General features: G+C 33.3%; 1 protein-coding gene across 3 annotated transcripts in view; it reads right to left on the reverse strand.

Annotated features, from left to right (window-relative positions):
- Positions 1 to 23,133, reverse strand: part of LOC145277588 (uncharacterized) — a 176,595-nt gene extending 153,462 nt beyond the window's left edge. For 2 of the 3 annotated variants that reach the window (XM_080129101.1, XM_080129099.1), the window contains exon 1: positions 23,022 to 23,127. The gene's annotated coding sequence lies outside the window, so the exon portion shown is untranslated. Of the gene's footprint in view, positions 1 to 23,021 lie in introns of all 3 variants that reach the window. The other variant, XM_080129102.1, reaches the window with a different exon arrangement.
- Positions 23,134 to 23,984: the final 851 nt, after the last annotated feature.

Below are 23,984 nucleotides of genomic sequence, written 5' to 3' on the forward strand. Positions count from 1 at the left end.
AATAACTATGTCTAAAGATAGATTACCTGAAAGTACTTTGTTCAAACTCTTCAGTTTAACATTCACACGAGTTGGAACAGATATATCGATGGCATTACCAAGGCTGCTGCAAGGAAAGTGAGCTCTCTTTACCGTGCTAGAAAGTTACTAATGCCTGAAAGTATCCTGTACCTCTACAAGGCAGCCATTTGCTCATGTATGGAGTATTGTTGTCACATTTGGGCTGGTGCATCTGCTACTAGTCTCTCAATCCTGGACAAGGTTCAATAAAGAGTTGCCAACCTGACAGGTCCTGAACTGTCATCTAGGGTTCAACCTGTCCCATCAACGAAATGTTGCATCCCTCTGTCTGTTTTACAAGTATTTTAATGTTGAATATGCTGATAAACAAGTCCTTGTATCCCCTCAACGTAAATACCCCTGACAAACCAACATGTAGCAAAGACCCACCCCTACACAGTAGAGATCCCCAGATGTCAGAAAGCCTTTTACTCTAATAGTTTCTTTCCCAGAATTGCTAGACTTTGGAATTCCCTTCCGGTTTCCTGCTTTTCCAACTGTTCTGGCATGCAGAAATCCAAGTGTAATGTAAACAGACATTTTGCTGCCCAACTCCCTACATAGTATCCCTGCAATATATTTATCATACAGTCATATTTTTGGTGGAATGAATCAATATCAGAAACTCAAAGAGGATTTCAATAAAACTTCAACACAAGAAATTCCCCTACTCCCAATGCAATAAAAGCTATGGTGGCTCGATTTCATGAGCAAGCGTCTGTATGTGACCTCCATAAATCTGGTAGACCCGTACGACAAGAAGTGATGAGAATCATCACAGATTAGCAGAGACTGTGGCCGAGGATCCATCCACATCAGTAAGAAGGAAATCAAGTCAAATTGGGGCCTCTCGATCATCTCTTCACAGAATGCTTCATGAAGAGGGCAAATTTACATATAAAATTCAATTGGTGCAAGAGCTTCAGCTAATGACAATGGACAATGCCCTGCAGAGAGCACAAGAGTGTGAAAATGAAAATGGTGGACATTTGAGTAACATCATTTTTCATAACTAAAATTAGACCTTGTGAAAAACATAACCTTGATGAAGTTGTGTAAATTAAATTAGAATAAGTAGACTATAATATCAAACTATATCTCAAAAAATCACGGAGAGGCTCATCTACCTACATATGAAAATCGGTAAGCATAACTTAAATATTGAGGAAGTTAATCAAATTTAAAATCCGTCAACTTCTTTTGGGACACCCTGTATATATATAAATTTACCTGTCATCACATTTTTAAAAGATGGAATCGCTTGATCGGAGATGACAAGATGCAAGCAAGCAAAGTCAACAGAGTTTTATAATTACACAGATATGCCAAAACTGCACTTGTTATTATTAAATGAGAAATATATTAAAACTATTAAATATATTTGCTAATATAAATTAAAAAAAAAGGTAATATTTTTATGATGCTCAACTCTATAATAAAGATCAACATGTATTTGAATTATTCAGATTATTATTCTCATCTTGGAAATCATTTTCACAATGTTTCAGCTGATATAATCTGTAACCTTCATCAAATGATTCTTATACAACTTAGTAATCTGTATTGCAAACAGGAGCATTTATTTCATTCCACAGCTTGTTCTCACTCCATCAGCCATGAACGGGGTAGAAGTCATAAGTAATTCGTAATCGGATCCTTAATATCACCCGTACTGAGGATTGAGCCTTCAAGCCTCAGAATACTGTAATTTAGAACTGAGTATCATTTAGCCCCTTTAGCACTTATATCTGTTGTGCTACAGGTCCTTGCATATAGTTCTAGTAGGAATTTGAGGAATGTAAAACCTGTTCTTGTTTCAGTTTTACTATACTTATGCTGCATTATGTGTGTGTGTGATATTTTAATGTGGTTATGCAAAAGTTAGTCAGTAAAATACATGCTCTTTTTTCTAACCCAGATAAAACCATTTAAGTGGTGATAGAGAAATGCGAAAACATATAGCAAGTCAGACAACCACTCCAGACTTACCCACTGCCTGAAATGAATTCAGAAAGAAATTCTTCATGCTATGATAAAAAAGTCAACAGTGAGTGTTTTTTCCCTTTAGGTCATCAGAAATGACAATGATTTAGATATGAAAAATGAAATTACTGACATAAGTCTATGATTTTATTTTAATATAGCTAAGTAAATAGCAATCCAACTGTACAAAAACATTGGCTCGAAGGTTGAGAATCAGTTGACAGAAACGCAACTTCTGATTCCAAATTTAATTTTATCATTAAGACACAGGTTCCTGAAAAACTGCAAAAAATCAGATTCCAAAAATCATATTTTAAGAAAACCTGCTTCTGGAAATTCATTTGAGTTTAGAGCTTCCAGTTGCTACTGATGGAGAAATTTGATATCAGCAGGCTATTTCAATATATATAAATATTCAGAACTAAAAAGAAGTCTACATAAATAAAATAGAAAAGTACTATTAGTAAAAGGAAGTAGGATTTTCTTGTTTCTTTTGTCGACTTAAAAAACTGCCTGATATATAAATGTTCTTTTTGTTAAAACTCAGATCTGATAAGAAAGTAATCCACAATTATTTCCTTTGTCTGTATTTTTATCAAAACCACATTTTTATAATAATTCATACAATTGTTAATAAACAATAAATTTGCCAGAACAAGGCAACCTTGTTTTGATATCATCATCTCAAAATGCTAATATTTCAATTTGTGTGTGAAAAGAAAAAGAATCACAATTCGCCATCAATAAACCTTCCGCTAGCACAGAGTCATTTTGATCTGAGATTTTCATTGCATTTCATGTTATGGTAGGAATCTATATAATACACTTGTACCCATGTTATCACCTTTCACGCCTATTTTTAAAAAAAAGATCAAAGATGAAATGCAAACCAGTAATTGATGATTATCTGATATCATTAACAACCCAAATTTTAAATTTTGTCTATTTTAAAATGACTTTTTTCCAAAATCAAATATTTAATAAAATATAATCTTTAAATAACAGAGGACGCGATTCTAGCATAAAAACATTATGAACATCCATTGAAATTTAGATAAACCTTTCAAGGAGTTTTTTTTTAACTCTGTGCCAAGTCTTTGTTGCCAAGGCAACCACAATGGATGTACCATAGGCGCTTTTGTCTTATTAGAAAAAGGCAATATTCTTTGTTCAAATTTCTGCTCCATAGAACAGTCTATCCGAGGTAATGAATCACTATCTCACTAGTGATGAGGTTCAAAGTCACTTTGGAAAAACAGTATGTAGATGTACACATCATGTTAACTTTCCTTTCACTGGGCTTGTTGCACTATTTTTAGCAAATAAATTTGAATTTGAAGATGAAAGTGATGTTCGTTTTATATATTTAAAGGGTATTTAATTGATACATATTTTAATGGCAACAAGATACATTTAAATCTTTGACCAACCGAACCCTTCATTTAATTGGAACCCTTTATTTAATGCACTTTCTTTCATCCATTTAATTGGAACCCTTTATTTAATGCACGCAACAGTTCAGCTAAATCCTCCTCAACAGTTGTTGTCTTCAGCATTCTATTTATACTTCTTTCACGTGGCAAGCACAAAACATGCAAAAAAGATACAGCTAGATTGAAAACTGTTTCCAAATCAAAATTGGAAAGTCAGGATTAAGTAATTATGCACTCAAAAAAACAAAAACATTAGTAAAGTTGAGTTTAAAAAAACAAACAAAATAGATTCATTATAAATGTATTTTGAATATAATAATGGAGTTGTATGTTTTTTTTATCCCTTCAAAGTGAATTTTTCTGAAAAAATATTTTTTAATAAATTGAAACGAAACTTCTGTGTAGAAACGAACAAAAGAAAAGAAATAAAACAGCTTCATCAACCTTTGCTATCAGAACTATAACATTCTTAAGGTACCTCTTCTGCATTAATTTCAAATAATGTTGCAAGCTAGAAAACCTACAGTACATTGTGTGATCAGTTCGTTTTGTAACAATTACTTTGTACTAATTATCTCAGACTTTTCTTGAAAAAAAAAAGCAATAATAACAATGTAATATACCCGAGAGAAAATCTGGGAAGAAGCTAATATTTTCTGGAGAAAAAAAAATCAATGATGCATTTCTTTTTTAAACTAATATTTTTAACAAAATATTAAAACTGCATTTTGAGTCTCATTAATAAAGTATTTATGATCTTTTTCATTAAATATTATCTGAAAGAAGGAAAAAATTTAAAAATTCATTAATTTCATTAACAGCCTAACATTACACCAAACATGCTCATTATATTTCGAATTTGATCAAAAAAAGAATCGACAGTTTTTAATGTCTGCCTATAGAACTTCAACTTGACCTTGCAAACCGTTCTTTAAAAATCATTTCTTCACAAACTATGACATATTTGTAGTTACAGAGATGAAATCATAGACTGATCTCAAAGTTTTATAAACTTAACAAAATCATAAAGTATGCTTTCTCTTTCAAAAAAGTAGCGTTCAAGGGACTGTCTTTCTGAAATCTATATATTTATAAAAGTGAAATTGTGTGTGTGTTTGTGTGTGTTTGTGTGTGTGTGTGCGTGTGTGTACATTTCCCTACCAAACTACTTTGTCAATTTTCAATCTACAGACTCGAGATTTAACATAAGAGGTATTGAGATTTGGGAAAATCTTTTTAATCGGTTTTTAGCCAGAAATTTGGCTGACAAGGGGTCAAAGTTTTTCCATCATGTTTTATGAAGTGTGTACACTAGTTTATGATATATATATATATAAACTAGTGTACACACTTCATAAAACATGATGGAAAAACTTTGACCCCTTGTCAGCCAAATTTCTGGCTAAAAACCGATTAAAAAGATTTTCCCAAATCTCAATACCTCTTATGTTAAATCTCGAGTCTGTAGATTGAAAATTGACAAAGTAGTTTGGTAGGGAAATGTACACACACGCACACACACACACAAACACACACACACAATTTCACTTTTATAAATATAAGAGGTCTCCAGAAGAAATTGAAATTATGGGAATCTTGCTTAATTGGTGTTTTATGACTAGCATAATATTGAATGCAAATTATAAACATTTAAATTTTTAAATAAGAGGTTGTGCCCATATACGCTCTAAAAACACTTCAAAACACCCCAAAGGAACTGAAATTTGGGAAATATTTATTAATTGATGTTTAAAAACTAATAAAATTTCAAAAGAATCAAAGATATCTGAATGTTCACAAAGGATTTCCATCCTCCCTTACCTCTCATTGCATAAAACTAAATTAAACTAAATATAGCACATATTACTCACCTCTATGACTAATAGCTGGTCTCCAAAATTCATAATGATCAATTAGTTTCAAGAGAATCATGTATATATAAACATATCTAACTTTATACAAAGACACTCACACGCACATAAACGATGGTTCCCATACTGAATGTTTGTTTATTGAATTTAAAAATTTGCTTTTAATAAAAGAAAGGTGTTTTCATGATTTTTTTTTATTTTAGTTTTTTTAATCATGAGACTGACTCTCAACAGTGAAACTGACGCCACTGAGAAATCTTACAAGAAATCAATTAAAAACAAAAAAGGAAAAACTTTCAAGGTGAATTTAGCATGAAATAAATAAATAAATAAATAAAAATCAACCACAAAATATTAGGAATTTTTCATTGTTGGCCTGAAGGGATGAAAGAACATAGCATTTGTACTGAGTAACAAGAGGCAGTGTTATATCACAAGTAATCGTAAATATATCATTAAAAAGATATTGTACATGTAGAGTGTGTTCAACTGTTGGCAACTAAAATGATGACAGAATTCTCCACACTTATCGACAAAGAACGGTTCCAATAATTAAATCTATTCTCACTTAAGCAACAAAAAATGCAAGAGACCTAATTGTAGCATTCAGCATCATCAGAGATGATGGTGGCTAAGTGGTTAATGACACAAACCGACAACCTGGGTGTGCCAAGTTCGAATCCATTTCATTCCAAAGAAACGCTTTCATTAAAGAATGTTGGCAACCTTCACATGATCCCTCCTGTAAATACCTAATGTCTTTCTGTAAAGAATTCTGGGTGTGCCAAGTTTGAATCCAGTCTATTTTAGGGATGTTGGCAACCTACACATGGTCCTTTTTCTGTAAATACCTGATGTCTTTCTGGAAAGAATTCTAATCAGAAACATATCAGGGGAAATGAATGTCAACAATAACTATCAAATTGAATAAATAATGCTCAACACAAACAGCACCATCAACAAGAACATAAATTCTTCACCCCAACATCTAGTTGTGATCTCTGCCGTATCAATAGAGGGAAGCATACTCTGTCGATGTTTTGATTCCTTCAAACAGCTTGTCAGAGGAGGTCGTAATGATGCCTTCCATATCCATGTTAAAAGTTTCCTTGAATAAACAGAGGCCATATATAAATGCAATATAATCTAACTTTTCACATGGCTTACTGCACTTTGCTATTTTTCTTCTTTTTTTTTGGTGGTGGGGGGGGGGCAATAAAAATGATATATCGATATGCATCCAGAGTATATTTATATTTGCTAGTAGATATGCAATTCTGTTCTTTTCAACAATAAAATCAAGGAAAGTCAATTTCTATTAATATTTACTTGCTTACTAAATAGTATGTTTCTATGTTTGTATACAAAACGTAGTGTTTTTTTTTTATTATTCCAATTTGAGAAATAAATGCTTATTTGGAGATTTTCATGATGAGGAACCAAGTTTCTGGAATTGAGGACTTATGAACCTGGAACAGAATACATTTATGTTATGTCCACTGATCTTTATAATTATTCATGTTTGTACATACGTTATCATATTCAACACTAATATTAAAAAATAAAAGATTTTTCAATCAAAAATGATAGCAAGTAATTAAAAATTAAAATGTCACTAACTTCTGACTTTATTTTAAAATGAATTCTTCCTAAATCGATTCCATCAGTTTTAAAAAACTTGCTCTTTGCATTTTAATGTAATTCTATTAAGCAGCTAATTAATACAATTTTAAATTAATATTTTTTAAGTGCCATTTGTTTTATTTTTAAAATATTTAATTAACCTTTATATTTATAAATTGTTACAATAAATTACAAGATTAAAATTTTCATTTTACTTATTTAAAAATCTTTAACTGACAATTTTTATTACAATAAAAAATTATTTAATATTGATAGTTGTTGCAACTTTCAATCAGTAAAGAGACATGTTTGTTTAAAGTATATTTAGCTGACAATGAAAATTATTTACAAAAGAAGGAAGGGATATTTTTTCTTAATATTATTAAACCTGACAAATACTTATTATTTCAATAGAAATATTATCATTAAAAGTATATTATACAAATGGATTAGTGAGGCGAGTGTGGAATTTCGATGAATTCCCATTAATAATAAATAATAAAATTAAATATTTGATAAGGAAGCATATAAATGAAATTTTAGTTCTCTTCCGATGACCTAACATTATCTGGAGGCTGAAATGAAATACTCCACAAGTGAAAAAAAAAAAACAAAAAAAAAACACACACAATTATATACAAGTCTACAAGTGAATTAACTAAGAATGGGAAGGCCCTGAAACGGTATGTATTCTCTCCTGAAGATCCAACATTATTTGGAGGATGGAATGAAATACCATACAAGTAAAAAAGATGATAAGCACAATTATATGCAAGTCTACAAGTGAATTAAGATAGAGAAAGGTCTTTAAACGGTCCGTATTCTCTCCTGATGAACCGACATTAACTGGAAGCCAAAATGAAATATTTCATAAGTGAAAACAGCTGAAAAACGATTATATACAAGCTGTTGCTTTCAAAGTACAATATCTTCTCCGCTTGTCCGCTTGCTTCATGGGGAGTTTGTGCTACTCTTCCGGTAGCAAATTTTATTCTTAAAATCCTGTGAATGTTGCTTGTTATCTTGTAAGTTTGTCTGCCTTTGTACACTATGGATGATGTCAGAGAGTTAAACAAAAATTGAAATACATTGGAAAAGTCCTTTATAATGCCACTAATATAGGTTGAAGACATCACGAACATATCTTTTATAACATCATAAATACTAAAATAATAAAAGGTTTACACCTTGGCGACTAAAATCAAAATGTGTAAACTTGTTTGTACACACATCATAAATAAAAACGAATTATTAGATTTTGGACAAATCAAAGAACTTTCTGAATTTATTCAAAATGGTTTTCCTGGAAGCCATATGAATCCTTTAAAAGGGCCAGATTTTTCTTCAATGAACCAGTGGAGCCAAGTTAACCATAGTCCATAGATCGGTGTTACTGGGCGCCCCTCTGCTAGATGCTTCTCTCTGCAACATCCCTCTCCACTCACTAACACACAAACAGACACACACAACTCGTTATCTTCTGCCAATCTGTATAAACTTTATTCATTGAAATATTTCCAATCTTTCTCAATGAATTTCTTTTCTAAGATGAAATCAAATGAACATTGACTCTTATAAACAACTTTCAATGAATTATAATTTATATAAATGAGCAGAGAAGTTTTGATTACGACTTTCCTGACTTTTGTAAAGCAAGGTTCTTAATGGATCAATTCAAACTTCTTCAATGTGTCAGCTAATGAATTCCTCTTATTTCACAAGAACTCTAAAATATTCATGAACATTTTATGGTTCTCCTATTGCTGGAAACTTCCATTTTAAAATACATAAAATATCTCTTTTGCGAATACATGCGTTCGTAACTCATTGTTTTGTTTATCATAGAAGATATCTCTTATATTCTCATAACTAATTATAAACACAAAAAAACTTTTTCACTGAAAATATTTCTCTGAATCCAGTTCATCCCAAGCTAGTTCTTCCATTACAAAACCCTTAAAGTAATACCCCAAAACTGGTGAGGGATACAACAACCGTAAATGAACTCAGTCCCCATCCCCTAAATGGATGTTGAATAACTTTGGTAACAGAAGCCACATACATCTTTTCAGTTAGTGATTTCTATCACATAATAGACTATGTTGGAAAAAAAATTTTTTTTTTTTTTTAGCTTTTTGAAATTTTAATATTTAGTCTTGCTGAATATATTTTTTAAATTGGTCATTGAAAATGGAAGTGGAACTCAGATCTATTACCTTTGCCAACTATGTAAACCAGGAAGAGATAAACTTGAGACACAATGGATACACAGTGGCTTTCTCATGTCCATTTTATCATAAAGAAATTAAAGTTTTGTTGTTCTTTTTGTTTCTGCAGCATATGCTTCTATTTATCCCTTAAAAAATAAGATGTACGTGTTCTTTTCATGATAGAAATAATTAAAAGTGACAGTATTAGCTTAATGGGATCAGTAGGTCATGATAACGGAATTATCTATTATAATAAAGTCGTATTCCTGTCTGTTTGTTCACAATTGGGTTAATATATACAGAGTGGAACGATAAAATTGTCGCCCTAGAAAATACAGCACGATTCCATTTGATGAAAACTTTCTTTGTTGCTGGTCATCTACTAGTTGCCCAGTTGTCTACAAATCCATAGAGTGATAGGAGCCTTCTATCATATCTGAAAGTGACACAATGTTCAATGAACGAGATCCAAGATGCACTGCTGTACAACTCATGCTCTCTACCGATCCAAATTATGACAACAGGATCATTGGCATCACCCTCAAAATGCAAATCTAGACACTTGTCGGCACAGCTCAATGAAGTTTCCAGCCACGGTTCTCATAGTCTCACGGTGTGATTTCAACTGAGGGCCACACCATGCCACCTCACATCTTTGAAGTCAGTTTGAAAGTCAATACCAAAGCGTACCTGAATGTGCTGAAGAGTGTGATGATCCCCTGGTGAAATCAGGTGGCTGCTGGCGGACCCTGGGTGTGGCAGCAGGACTCGGCGCCGGCCCACGTCCAAAGACCCAGGCTTGGCATCAGAAGGAGTGCTACGACTTTGTACCCTTCTTTCACTGCCTTCTTCCTCCCCTGACATCAACCCGCTTCTACTTCATTTGATCATACATTGAGAACATCACCAACATAACCTCCCACTACACCAACGCCAGCTTGATTGCTGCATTCTGCCAGTGCTTGTGGAAAAGGCATGAACCCAGTTCTGGACCCATATTGAGGCGGTGATTGAGGCTGAAGGCGGCTACATTGAATAGATATCAACTCTACTATATAATCAAGTTACCTGAATTGATTTTTTCAATAAAAGCTTTAAAATAAATCTGTAGTGTTGTTTTCTTTAGCACGACAAATTTATCGTACCACGGTGTACTATAGGTACACTTTTTCATGAATAGATTTTAATGCTGAAAATGAACTCTGACATACTTTTATTTCTGTACGATTTTCATATATTTATATTTCTATATTTATTCAAAAGGAATAAGCATTCAAGAGGTTATCTCATTTGCATATAATATTAAAGAAAATCCGTTTTAATACTTAGCTCTAAATTTTTCATAAAAATTAGTAATAGAATTTGCTTATTTAGTAATGTTAATTTATTTTAAATTTAATTTATTTTTAAATTAATTTACATTTAATTTAATTTATTTTTAATTTACATTTAATTTAATTTATTTTTAATTATTGGTATAACCAACATAAGCTGCATTTAAAAGTGGAAGTAAGTTTTTATTTAATCTATGAGTTATTTCCCTTTAAGCTATGCAATTTTATTTCACTGTTTGAATCTTATGGATGAAGATGACTATGTTTTTATGCTTCCAAAAATTCAAAATATAATCAACTTTTAAGGAAATCGTAACAACTTGGAATCTTTAGAGTATTTTATGTAGTATGTGACTAAACTGGCTATATGATCTTTACCTGGCAATGCTGGGTATGTACAGCTAGCGTATAGATAAGTTAGAGTTGAAGGTTTTGTGTTTTGACTTGACAACCCTAAATATTATGTTAATATTTTTTTTTAATTCTACTGTAATTCTTTTACAAATTTTGAAACAGGATTCTTCTGTGCCGCAATTATGTTTCTGTTCTAAATATAATATCCGCTTGAAATGTGTTTATTTAATCATTATTTGCTCTAATAAACACATAAAATGTGTTGCCATACAAAACAGTAACAACATTCGATGTCATGTAAAAGTAATTAATTGAGGGCGATTTGATCAGTTATATTTTCAAACAAAGATTTTCGAGGGATACTACATGAAATAAGAGAAAGAAAATAAGATGTAATCTATATATATATAAAAGCGAAAATGTTTGTGTTTTTTTTTTTTTTTTTTTCTTCCTTTGAAGATTGTAATGCCGGGTATGGGGCAGCCAAACCAGCTGCCAACATTGCCCCGCTTTTTTATTGAAACCAACCGAGAGCTCTTATGTGTGTGTGTGTGTCTCACAAAAACTTTCGACACGAGCCACGGATTTTCGACAGATAGGTATCATTTTTAAGCTCCAACCTTTGCCCGACAAATATCGAAAAATTGGCCAAAAACATTCATTCCTTTACTCTAAACTGGGCCCTTTTCTACAAGGAGGGTGCCGAAAAAATTGTTCCTTCATTTTCTCTGCTCCTGCTACTATGACAATGACGTCATGTTTTACCTAGAAAACGTTCGCGTTAGTTTAAACCACCTGCAAGTGTTTTTAAAGGTTTAATTTTATCCGTTATTAAGTGTATGCCTCTTTGGCGTAGGGGTAACATGTTGGGCATTTTTTTTTCGCCTTAGCCTCAATGTTTCGGGTTCGAGCCTGTCTTTCTACCTAAACTTTTTTCCTCTTTTACACATTTTTTCTTCCTTTTTTTCTTCCTTTTTTTCTTCCTTTTTTCTTCCTTTTTTTATGTTTGTTCACTGTTTTGCTTTGTTTTGGTTTTTCCAATTTTTTTTAACATTGTGTTTTTTTTTAATATTAAAACAGGGTCACCCTCTCCTACATACACATCCCTAAACACCCGGGCAATGCCACGTACCCCCACTAGTCTATTGATAAAAAAAAAACAGGGTCGACAACATTCACACAACTTCTTAAATTCAATTTGTTCTCTTTACCGTCTAAACACTGGAGCACTCTTCTCCGGATTCGTTCTTTTTAATGCTGCTAATTCATTTCAAATTAATGCATATCAAACTACATAAAATTAATCAAATAATTTCACTGAAATTTTACGGATGATCGTTTTTAATTTTTTATGTGTTTATTATAACTTATGTCTCCATTTCATGTGAAAATTTATGGGTTTTTTCTGGTATCTTTTAATAATTTTGGCGAATTTAACATTAAACCCTTAAAAAATTACATTACTGTAAGCTGGGGTGACTCCGGCCACCCGGAGTGACTTTGAGACATTAAGAAAAATAAAGATAATAATGTATAAATAACTCCGCAGTAAATATTTGCTGCCGCACTACAGTATAGTTGTAAAATTATGAAATTGTAGGGACTGGAAATTATGTTTAAAATGCAGAAATCATATATTATTAATGCATTATTACATTTTATTTGGATTTTTTTAATGGCTCAAAGTGACACCGGGTGGCCAGAGTCACCCCAGCTTATGGTAAGTAAAATCATGTGAGTTAAATTCTTTTTAGAGAAATTGCTCCAGACCAGCCATGAAGCCACTTAATGTAAGGAGGTGAAAAAATAAAATACTACTTCAAGGTCAAAAACTAGTTAACAATAAGTGTTAGCTGAATAGATTTCATCTTGGAAAACATCAATTCTTCCCCCTTTGTCAGAAAAATTGCTTAAATAATGTAAGGACAAAAGGATAAAATAAGGTGAGAGGAGGCTGTCAAAAGTAAACAAAACGTTCACTTTCTTTATGTGATGGTCTAGTTTATTGTTTATATATATATATAACATCGGTTCTTGTTCTTGTTAGATCACCGAAGTTAAGCAGCATTGAGTCTGGTTAGTACAAGATGGGTAACCATTTGGGAATTCTAGGCGCTGTATGTGCTCTCCGCTTATCCCGGCATTTGTTTTCAGTTGTCCTGTACATTCACTTCACTTGCTACTGGTATTTAACATTATCGACTCAGGAGAGGTGTGGTTGGAGATTGTGCACCTCCTACCACAAAAATTTCATGCGCAGCCACCCTTTTGTGGGTATCCATAGTCTGTCAAAAACTGATGGAGCCCGTCTGTTTTTTTGTTGTTTAAGTTTGTTGTTTAAATTTAAGGCAAACTGATTCACCATTTTAATTTTTTGGCTAGAATAATGTCTGTATCATTTAGATTATTCAAAGTACTATTCTAATCTGGGTTAGTATAGTCACAACATTTCAGCTGATTTAACCTTCGATCTTCTTCAGGTGTAGTTTTGGTTTTATTCATGCCAAACAAAAGTATATTTCAGCTGAGATATAAGTGGCCACAGTGAATTAGGAGCCAGATTTATGGGGGGCATACTAGTGAGGAACTGTGTAGCCAGATATTTATTCACATTACATTTAAACCTCTGCATGTTGTATAGTCAGAGAACCAGGAAGCAGAGATGGAATTTCAAAGGCAAGAGGTCCGAAGAAAGAAGCTATTAGAGTAGAAAGTTTTCTGAAATCCAAAGACCTCAACAGTGAAGCGGTGGGATTTTTCTGTTAGGTTAATCAGACATATTTATATTGAGGGGATACAAGTGCAGTAAATTCATTGGAGCACATTCCGTGCATTACTTGTAAAACAAGTACTGGAATACAACATTGCAGTGATGGGACAGGGGTTGAAGCTTGATAAATAGTCCAGCACTTGTTAGGTTAAATACTCTTTTTTGCATCCGGAGAAACTAGTGGTTGGAGGACTAGCTGAGATGTGGCAATAATACTTTATACATAAGCGAATGGTGGATTTATAGAGGTACAGGATACTGGCAGGTATGAAAAGGTTTCTGATTGAGTAAATGGAGCCGATATTCTTTGCAACAGACTTGGCAATGTCTTCTATGTATTTATCCCAATTCATGTAGCCTGTGAATGTTAGACTGATGAGTATAAATGCTTAGCTCATTTCAATTGGTGTTTGGAAAGGTTTCTTATAATTGTTAAAGGAAAGCAAATTGGTCTTGATGACACTGGACGTAAGCATTTATTTTTTGGTCCCATTCTACAAGAGTTTGGAGGTTATTTTCATGGATTCACCTATTTCCTTGTATATGTGCATATTCAATTTGCCCACATGTCAAAAATAAAGTGTAGGGTCATCATCAAACATACCCATCTTGAACGTGATTGTTTGAAAGAGGTTGTTTATGAAGATCAGGAATAATAAGGATTTTAAGTATTGATTGCTTCGGGACAACTGCATTAATATCACCTAAGATGTCCTCATATGCAAGGCTATGCAATTTTGGTATTTAAGATGTAGTGAGTGTCCCAGACCCTGAATTAGATGATATCAAGCAACATCTCACATCTGCTTCCCATGCAGTGCAGTTCAATCCAAAGGGTTGACATATAGTCATATCATTTGGTCATATACGCATTTGAACCAGGTTTTTCTCAGTCTGGCACATCCAGACACAATGGAATTAGATGCAAGTAATAATTCACTATATATATGGTCATAGCTGTCAGGCTAATTTTGCAGGCGGAAAAGATCACCTTTTTTAGGGTGCTGTATTCCTAGTATAAACTGACCTTGTATCTAACCTTATTTTGTTGGAAGTAGATAGGTGAAGAAATTAGGTCTTTTGGGTTAGGATCAAAGTGTAGTGTCTGTTCTCAATTCGAACAAAGGATATCCTTTTAGACTGAAGAAATTTTAAATTATTCTTTCCAGTTCAGAGTGCAGCTGAATTTTCCTCACATTAACAACCAAACTCCTTTCAGATCAAGTTGCAGTATCTGCCCTGTGCTTGTTAAGAAGAGGAGAAATTTTTCTTGACTGGGGAAATATTTATTTTTGTCTTAATTTAGAGCGCCCTCTTTTGAGAAGCTAGATTTCCCCTACATTAAAAACTGACCTTGTGTTTAACTTTGCCCTCCTGAGGAGGTAGGTCAAAAGGAAACAAAAACCTATGATAAATATATGCTAATGACATAAAAGATTCTAGAATTCAAGTCGGTTCTTTCCCTGACCTTCTCCATCCTACAATGGAAAAGATCAGTTTAAAGTGGGGAATCCAGCTCCCCCAGAAAAGGTGCAAAATTAGCCATGATTGGATCCAGGTGAGAGTGTCTCAAACAAACAGCATTAAATCTCACCCAAAAAAGGAGATAATGTTCAAGATGATAGATACAAGAGCCCAAACAGAAAAAAACTTTTTTCTTTTACTCGAGTTTGAGTTTTTTTTACATTTTCACTTTTCAAATAATTTATACTTTTTTTTAATTTGTTGAAAATGTTAAAATATTTAAAAATTCCAAATTTTGTCCAACATTAACATTTAATATGTGATGCGATGCATTATGCAACAGGTGTTGTAGGAGAATGGCTCTAAGTTAAATAAATACTTAAGCAAAAAAATTCTAATGAAATATCGTTTGACGTTTAAAGATTGACATTATTTCAGAAGTCTGCATTGTTTTTTTAATGAGATTATTGTAATCTTTTTTTTTTCTTCTTCTTCTATAATAAAAATCTCACCTGTCTGTTTAAATGTATGTATGTTTGTATTTTTTCCTAAAACTTTTGACAGAGTCGACGGATTTTCACGAGATCGGTATCGTTTTTAAGCTCGACCCTTCGGGCGACAAATATCGAAAAATTGGCTAAAAACATTAATTCCTTCACCCTCAACTGGGCACTGTTCTACGAGGAGAGGTCGTTTTTTTTCGCCGATATTTTCGAAACTCATCCCCTCTTTACGATTGACTAGCCTTAATTTATACCTTTGCCACTTCCGGTTTGGTGATGTCGCAATGTGAAAGACATCACTTTTTTTTCATGTTCTTTTCCTCCTCCGTGGTATGGGTTTGAGCCTTCCTGCCTACTACCACTTTTTTTTTTTTTTTGCTCAACACATACCTCCAAACAACCGGGCACGCAGGCTAGTCTAGTAAATAAAGGAGAGATATATTTTAGTGAGTATGTATGTATGTGTGTTTGTATGTCTTGCTAAACCTTTAGAAATCCAAAGCGAATAAGAATGATTCTGATACTGTCTTAAAGGACAGTGACTTGGATACATAATATGTGAAATTTAGAACAAAGTATTCATTTTTTTTTCTACCTTAACGACCACAAAATCTGATGGGGGGGGGGCACATAAAATCGTTCCCTTCTAAACAATTTCAGCATCTGTGTATACATGCACCGCTTTACGTCTGGGATATGTCAACTACATAAATTTGCATGATCATGGTATAACTGTCGCCTTGACCCAATGGGACATTGCCTGAGAAATATTTGTTTTTGCATTTCCGCAGACATTTCGATTTTAATTTTAATATATTTTTGAAAACATTTATTAAGCTTTTGCATTTGAACAAGGTTAAAAGATTTTTTTTGATATTTTCTGTTTTGTACTTTGTATTATTTACTTGGATCAAAAATATAATTTGAGGCAATTTTTTTTATTGCCGATTGATTTAGCACATGAATATCACTTATGTAAATCACAAATATTTTTTTTTTGTACTTTGTATTATTTACTTGGATCAAAAATATAATTTGAGGCAATTTTTTTATTGCCGATTGATTTAGCACATGAATATCACTTATGTAAATCACAAATATTTTTTTTTTATTGTTACCACTTAAAACTTTTTTTTTTCTCGCTTACATGCCTCTATTCTGGATCCATAGCAGTGGGCCGACATCAGTGAACTATCTTCTTTTATTTTTTTTTAACCAAAACAGTCAATAACAATGTTTTATTTTTTTTATTATTTCAAATTGTATTGCACAGTAAAAATAATTAAATTAAAACAAAAGTCATTTTTCTTATTTCAAATTTTTTTAGCGTCAGTTGATTTAGCTTAGGGTAGATTTAAAAAACAAATTACATGAAAATCGTAACTGCTTTCAAACTGATATAAATTATTGCATAGTAAAAATAATTAAATTAAAACGAAAATCATTTAGCAAGTGTAGTCAAACGCAACTCTATTTTCTTTATATTATGAAGCCTGAGCAACCCCGGGTAGTCCTGCTAGTTGAACATAAGACAAGAGTAGTTTTGGACCTGCTACTGCTGATTCTAATGTTTTAATTGTAAACTTTGAGATATTTACCAATGATGAGTGAAGGGCAGGTACCAATGCTAGTCCACTTGGTCAATGTCAGGAAAAGAATCTGACTAATAAAACTCTTACCTTAATTGAGCAAATAGCTTCCAAAGAAATCTGACCAGAGATAAGTTTGGATGTCAACTTTAAAAAAAAAAAATTTTTATTCAATTTTCACCCCAAACAAGACACAGTGCCATTTTTAAGTAGGGGGCTAATATCAGGAACATAATTTGCGGGGGCATTATGAAGAGAGATGAATAGACAGATGTTTGTTCACATTACACTTGAACTTCTGCATATCAGTACAGTTGGAAAAGCAGAATCCCGGAAGGGAGTTCCAAAGTCTTGCAGTTCTGGGGAAGAAACTATTGGAGCAAAAGGCTTTCTTACACCTAGGGATCTCTACTGTAAAGGGGTGGGACTTAGTTGCTTGTCGGGTTTGTCGGGACCCAGCAAAAGTAGTACCATAGTCGCTTTTGTTTCATCAGAAAAAACATTCTCTGTCCGTATTTCTACTCCATGGAACAGTTTACCAGAGTTAATGATGATGTCTATCATATCCAGGATTAAACTCGCCTTAAACAGACGTTCAGACAATATATATTCACATTCTTAGAACATATTAGGCTTTGTTCAAGTTCAGCATCTATCTATATAAAAGCCAGGTGCGTACAAGGATGGAGTACTGTTGCCACATTTGGGCAGGAGCTGCTAGAAAGCACTTATCCTGCCATAATAGAGTTCAAAATAGATTTCGTGGCCTTGTGGGGGTGTCCTTTTCTCTTCCCTGCAACCTCTTTCTCACAGAAGAGATGTTGCGAGTTTGTCTCTGCTTTATCGTTATTTTCATGGCAAGTGCTCGGCTGAGCTCCATTCTATGGTCCCCCCTTACTAAACTTTCACAAGAAACACCTGTCTAGCAGAAAACACTATCATTAATTTTCCCCACTCTTTATCTGTGCCTAAACCTAAATGTAGATTCCATGAACAATGCTTCTTTCTTAAAACTGCACGCCTGTGGAATTGTTTTCTGTTTTTCTGCTTTCCAGCTGACTATAATATGGTTGTCTTCAAGTCTAACGTAAACAAGTTTTTGATGAGCCGTTCCATATAAGTTAACAAATTTACCGAATTTCAATTACTAACGGTTACTATATTGTCCAATTTCTACTGTACACTCTTTAACCCTTATCCTCGAGTGGCCTCTTGGCCTTAATAAGTGGTGATGCCTATGTAAAAAAAAAGCATGTAGGCTTGTTTAGAAAGGATTTACTTCCATTTTGTGCGGACCGTTCTTCTTCACGTTAATGCCCTGAAAAAGTCCCTTCTGATTAATGTTTACCAGTATTAAAATAAAGAAACGAATTTGGCTGGGATTTTTTTTTTTTTTTTTTTTTTTTCAGAATAAAATAATATTTTTAACTGGTAAACATTAATTAAAAGTGACTTTTTCGGGGCATTCAACATGAAGCATAACGGTCCGCATCAAACGGAAGTAACTCCTTTGTAAATAATTACAAAGTGAACTCAAACAAAGCCCATTTTTTTATGTGGATGAATTAAATAATAATGTATAACAGGAAAATATTTTAGATTTGATCCGATCACGATAAGAAAATGCTCGATATTAGAGTATTAGATATAAGAAATATTGAAATGATGAAAAATAAAATCGTAAAATTTACAAAATTTTATTACATCATTAAGTGTTCAAGCAAGGAATATAAAAAAAGACGCCTGGTACGACGGACTGAATTTTTTTTTAAATATGTTATTTTAAGCAAAAACAACAGTACTTATGTCGAAAATAGTAATGTATTCAAAAATTATGAAAATTCATCAAGTAGAAAATTATTTATAATTAAAAGTGATTTTTACGAAAAGTTTGGGGGAAATGGCATTTTCCCTACATGTGAACATCTTGAAAATTGCGAATACAGGGGCATACCTATCTCTCTCTCTCTCTCTCTCTCTCTCTCTCTCTCTCTCTCTCCGCTACTTTAATGGCAACGTTTTGGTTTAGCCGATAGCGACAGACTGTTTTTTATCAAAAGCACGTTCCCAGTTCAGTTGTTCTACTCCATGGATTTTCGTAATATTTGGATATATTACTATTTTCGACATGACAATTAAGTAATTGAGTACTACTGTTTTGATTTAAAACCACATATTTAAAAAAAAAATAGATCTGTCAACTCTATCTTAACAAGACCCCCACCCCACCTCCAAAAAACTGACCCTTAATCCATGGAAGCTCTGATACGACCAATGAATGAGAGACAATAGACATACAGGGTTCGAACTTGTGTCTCCAAAGAGGGACTGTCTAACATGAACATCTATTTAGGTAACGACACCTGTTTATTACTTTGGTGTTTTTTGTTTATATCCAGTCGCGCTATCTAAATATTCGCTTGTTTAGTAATATTATCCGCAGCCTAACACATAAAAGTATGTGTTTTATAATTATTTCGAGAAGGAAAACAAATTAAATTATATATGACAGATTTTCTATTTCAACCCAACCATGTGTTCATAATGAAACGCGACCCTTTAAGATGTATTTCTCCTGTTCATTTCATCCTTCAAATAATGTCAATTCAACAGGTAAACAGAGTTTTGCATTCGTCTAATCTCATTTTTCGAAACACAACGAATAATATACGCGTGATTGCTTTAATAAAGTGTTATTATTTGTGGATCTCTTTTTATGGGGGCGTTAGAATCCGTTGTGTGCAATTCGGTTTTTGTTTTCACATTATTCGAAGCGAAAAATCGTTTTTCTTTAGCCAGAGTGAGTCAGTATTGTGTAAACAACGAGTGTTTCAGAGTTGCTTTTTAAATCTCTATTGTGTGGACCACTTGTGTGCCTCCGTGTCTCGCCTCTACGTAACTTACACGTTTTATTTTTGGTTGATTTATTATTATATACTATTTATTAATTGATTATTTATCAAAATAAAAGCAAAAATAAAAACGAATTTTGGTACTTTTTGCTTATTTTTTTTTTAAAGCTCACCCATCCTCCCGATGTTAAAAATGGGTTTCTAAGCGTGATCATTTCAGCACGGTCCGTATTCTGCATTAGTATCCTTTTTTTTTCAAATCTTAACACAAAACATTTAATTTGCGAATTTATATCTTTCAGTTTCTCCTTAAATAAGTCAGCCATTTTATTTTTTGTTTATATGTAATATATATCAAATTGTTTAATAAAATGTTGAGAGTCACATTTCAAAATATCGTTTTGTCATTGAATTATTAATCGAACCTAATAGCTATAAAACTAGCTAATGTTTTAAAATATCTATAAAATTATTGAATGTAAATAGTTTTCACAACTTTCAAAAGATCTGTTGCAAAATTGTAAGCAAGTTAAAATGATTTTCTATTCCGCAGTTTAACTGCTTAAAATTAGTTTCAAAGGTTTGCGAAGTAAATTAATTCCATTCTTTTTAATTCAGTTCTTAACAAAATATTAAGATGGCTTCTTTGTTTATGAAGAAACCAAAATGCATTCTGGTGAATTTCATTTTGCAGTTTTTTTTTTAATTATTATTCACGTTCATCCCTAACAAGGTATATCGCCAATTTTTTTTTTTTTTTTTTTTTTTTTTGCATTTTCACCCCAAACAATGCACATTGACACTTTGATGTAGGGAGGGGGCTACTATCTTAAACATAATTTGCAGGGATACTAAGTAGGGAGCTGAGCAGCAAAATGTCTGTTCACATTACACTTGAACTTCTGCATGTCAGTACAGTAGAGGGAAGCAGGAACCCGGAATGGAATTCCAACTAGCAGTCCTAAGGAAGAAACTTAGAGTAGAAGGCTTTCTTGCATCTAGGGATCTCTACTGTGTATGGGGTGAGATTTTGCTTCTTGTCAGGTTTGTCGGGTGTATTTCCATCCAGGTGGCACAAGAGCTTGTAGTGCGTCGCCGTCGGTGCATCCACTATTAAAATACTCACTGTAGACTTGTAAAACAGACAGAGAAATGCAACATTTCGTCGATGGGACAGCGTCTGAAGCCTAGCTGATAGTGCAGTGCACTGCAGAAGTGCAGCTGCAGGAGGACCTTAGGGGCCACTATTTGGGACCATGTCTAAGAAAGATTAACAAGATGTTCGTTACATTTAAACTTCTGCATATCAGTACAGTCAGGGAAGCAGGTAGCAGGAAGGGAATTACAAAGTCTAGCTGTTCGAGAAGGGAAGAAACTATTACAGTAGAAAGCTTTCTGGCATTTAAGGGCCTCAACAGTGAAGGGGTATGATTTTGTTGTTAAGAGGATTTGTCAAGGATATGTACATCGAGGGGAGGGGGCAAAGGATTTTTTTTTTAATTCGTTTTGGAACTCTACGCTATTGCATTTTTCAGATAAATAATCGATTACTGATTTATAATAAAAACAATGTGAGTCAGAGTCACGTAGATGCGAATAACACATACACACGAGTTTTTTTATAAATAACAGGGAAAAGAAATGACAACAAATAAAAACATGTTACGAGTAGCTTTTCAAAATAAAATGAAAAATAATCGAAATATCATCTTGTTTAAACGTGGTTAAACTTTTCTTTCTTTTTTTTTTTTTTAAATATAATAACGCTTTTTTAAATATGCTTTTTTTTTCCGGGTTAAAACTGCCAAGATGTTTGATTCTAATCGAGATCAAGTCAACCACAACCATGGCTGAGGCTGCTTATGTAGTCTAGGTAGAATTACGACAGCTAAAAGGCGATCAAACAAAATGAAACCTGGGTTTCTGAAATGGAAAACAGGAAGCGAAAAAAAATTATTTACGTTGGTGGTCATAATTGAAGTTTTTAGCTTTAAAGTACGATTAGTTTCGTCTTACATTTTTTTTTTATTTACATTGTTATGTTGCATTTGTGTGTGGATTGTTACGTTGTTTGTTTTTGTCGGATTATTGTCTTTAGTGTTACGTTTTTATATCTTTTTTTTTATTTTTTAGTCACGCGAGGAGTTTGTTTGTGTTTTGTTATTTTTGGTTTCTACGTGGTTTGTTGTGACCTGAAATTCAAGGAATGGGTCACAACAGGCAGAAATTTTATTTATTTATTTATTTTTATTTATTTTTAAAGGGTAGATATAACGCGTCCACGTAAAATGCAACAATTTACAAAAACAAATAAAATGTTTGTACGCAATGAAAATAATAAAATTAGAACAACAAAATTGAAAAGCAACAATTTACAAAATAATAATAATACACTGCAACAATGTAAATATAAAATGAAATGTAAATCGAAAAGTGTTATATCGTTTTAGGAACCAGGGTTTCGTTTTGTATGGTCACCTTTCTGATGTTATAACTCCAACTAATATGTGCACTGTGCAGTGGGCAGTGCCAGTGGGCAGCCATGGGGTCCGATCTATACAGACAACGAAGTTTCATATTTTCAAATTGAAGGTGCTTGTTCTGAGATGATATTAGCGTAAATAAGACTTTTTGCATAAATTAAAAAACACACACACACACACGAGCAATTATTTAAAGTGAGTATCCATCGCTGGATAATCTGCAGACGATTCCACGAAAAAAAAAAAATATATATATATATATATATATCGATATATAAAGTAAAAAGAAAACGATCAAGTCGTTATCATATGGCGAAATGAAACACATTTCCAGATCTATTACAACAGCTACTACTTTTAACTCCACCATAATCACAGTAAAATCGAAATAACATGTTGAAAGCGTGGGTGATATGAACAGCGCATGCATTTTACAAGCGTGACCAAAGCAATTGAAATTAGTGGCATGCCATTTGAGATCTGTCTGCTTACCTAGATTGATCCGCAGAGGCCGAAAAGATCCCGAAATCAGAGGGGATATTTCTTCCCCGACATGACAACAAATCGTCGACGGCCATTGAAAACTTAAGACGACATTGGAATTAGTACGCGCTGTGATTCGGTCGACGCACTATTTGCGCACGAATCACTGCCTTAAGGGGAAACAACCGTGTCCTTACTCCGTACTCGTTTCGAAAAAAAAAAAAAAAAAAAAGAAAAGATTTTTTAAAAATCTATTTCTTCTTATTCTTAAATATAAATATGTTATTAAGTGTATCTTTATATAAAATAAAACGCGTGAGTCTGTTTGTTAATACGATTGTGGACGTGTCTTCTAGTAACACTAATCAATAGAAGCGCACTTCTTTTCTTTTAACAGGCCCGGTTTGATCTTAGCGGAACCCTGCCGAGCCTAAAATTCCAAAACAAGGATTTTTTGGAGGGTGGGGAGCATATCGGATTACTTTCAAAATAAGAAACACGTACACACAGACACACACAGGGCTCAGACTTACCGGAGGGTAAATTACGGTTCTATTTGATTCCAGGAAATCATACTCCCAGGCATTACTTTCACCTTCGGGAAGGAAGATTGGTTTATTGGCGGTTCGGTTGCCTGAGTGGCCCTCTACAGAGAATACTGACGAGGCCGATTTAGACAACTTTAACACTCATCAAGAGTTCCATTTTATAGGGGAGCTTGAATCCCCACTATCAACCGACTTCGTGTCTAACTTTGTCACAAGCGGGTGGCTTGCAGGGAATTAAACTCATACATACGTGTGCGTGTACGCACTGAAGAAATAACATCAATATTCTCCCAGTGTTTCCCTCACCTCACTCCAGTGATTAAGAAAAAAAATGTTAATTCTGAGGTTGAAATGAGACCAGTTTTTTTTTTTTTTTTTTTTTTTACATAGATGTCATCACTTATCAAGGCTCGGGGGCCACTCG

This window comes from Euprymna scolopes, chromosome 6, assembly GCF_053919585.1.
Source record: "Euprymna scolopes isolate OS-2025 chromosome 6, ASM5391958v1, whole genome shotgun sequence".
Taxonomy (NCBI): Eukaryota; Metazoa; Mollusca; class Cephalopoda; order Sepiida; family Sepiolidae; genus Euprymna; species Euprymna scolopes.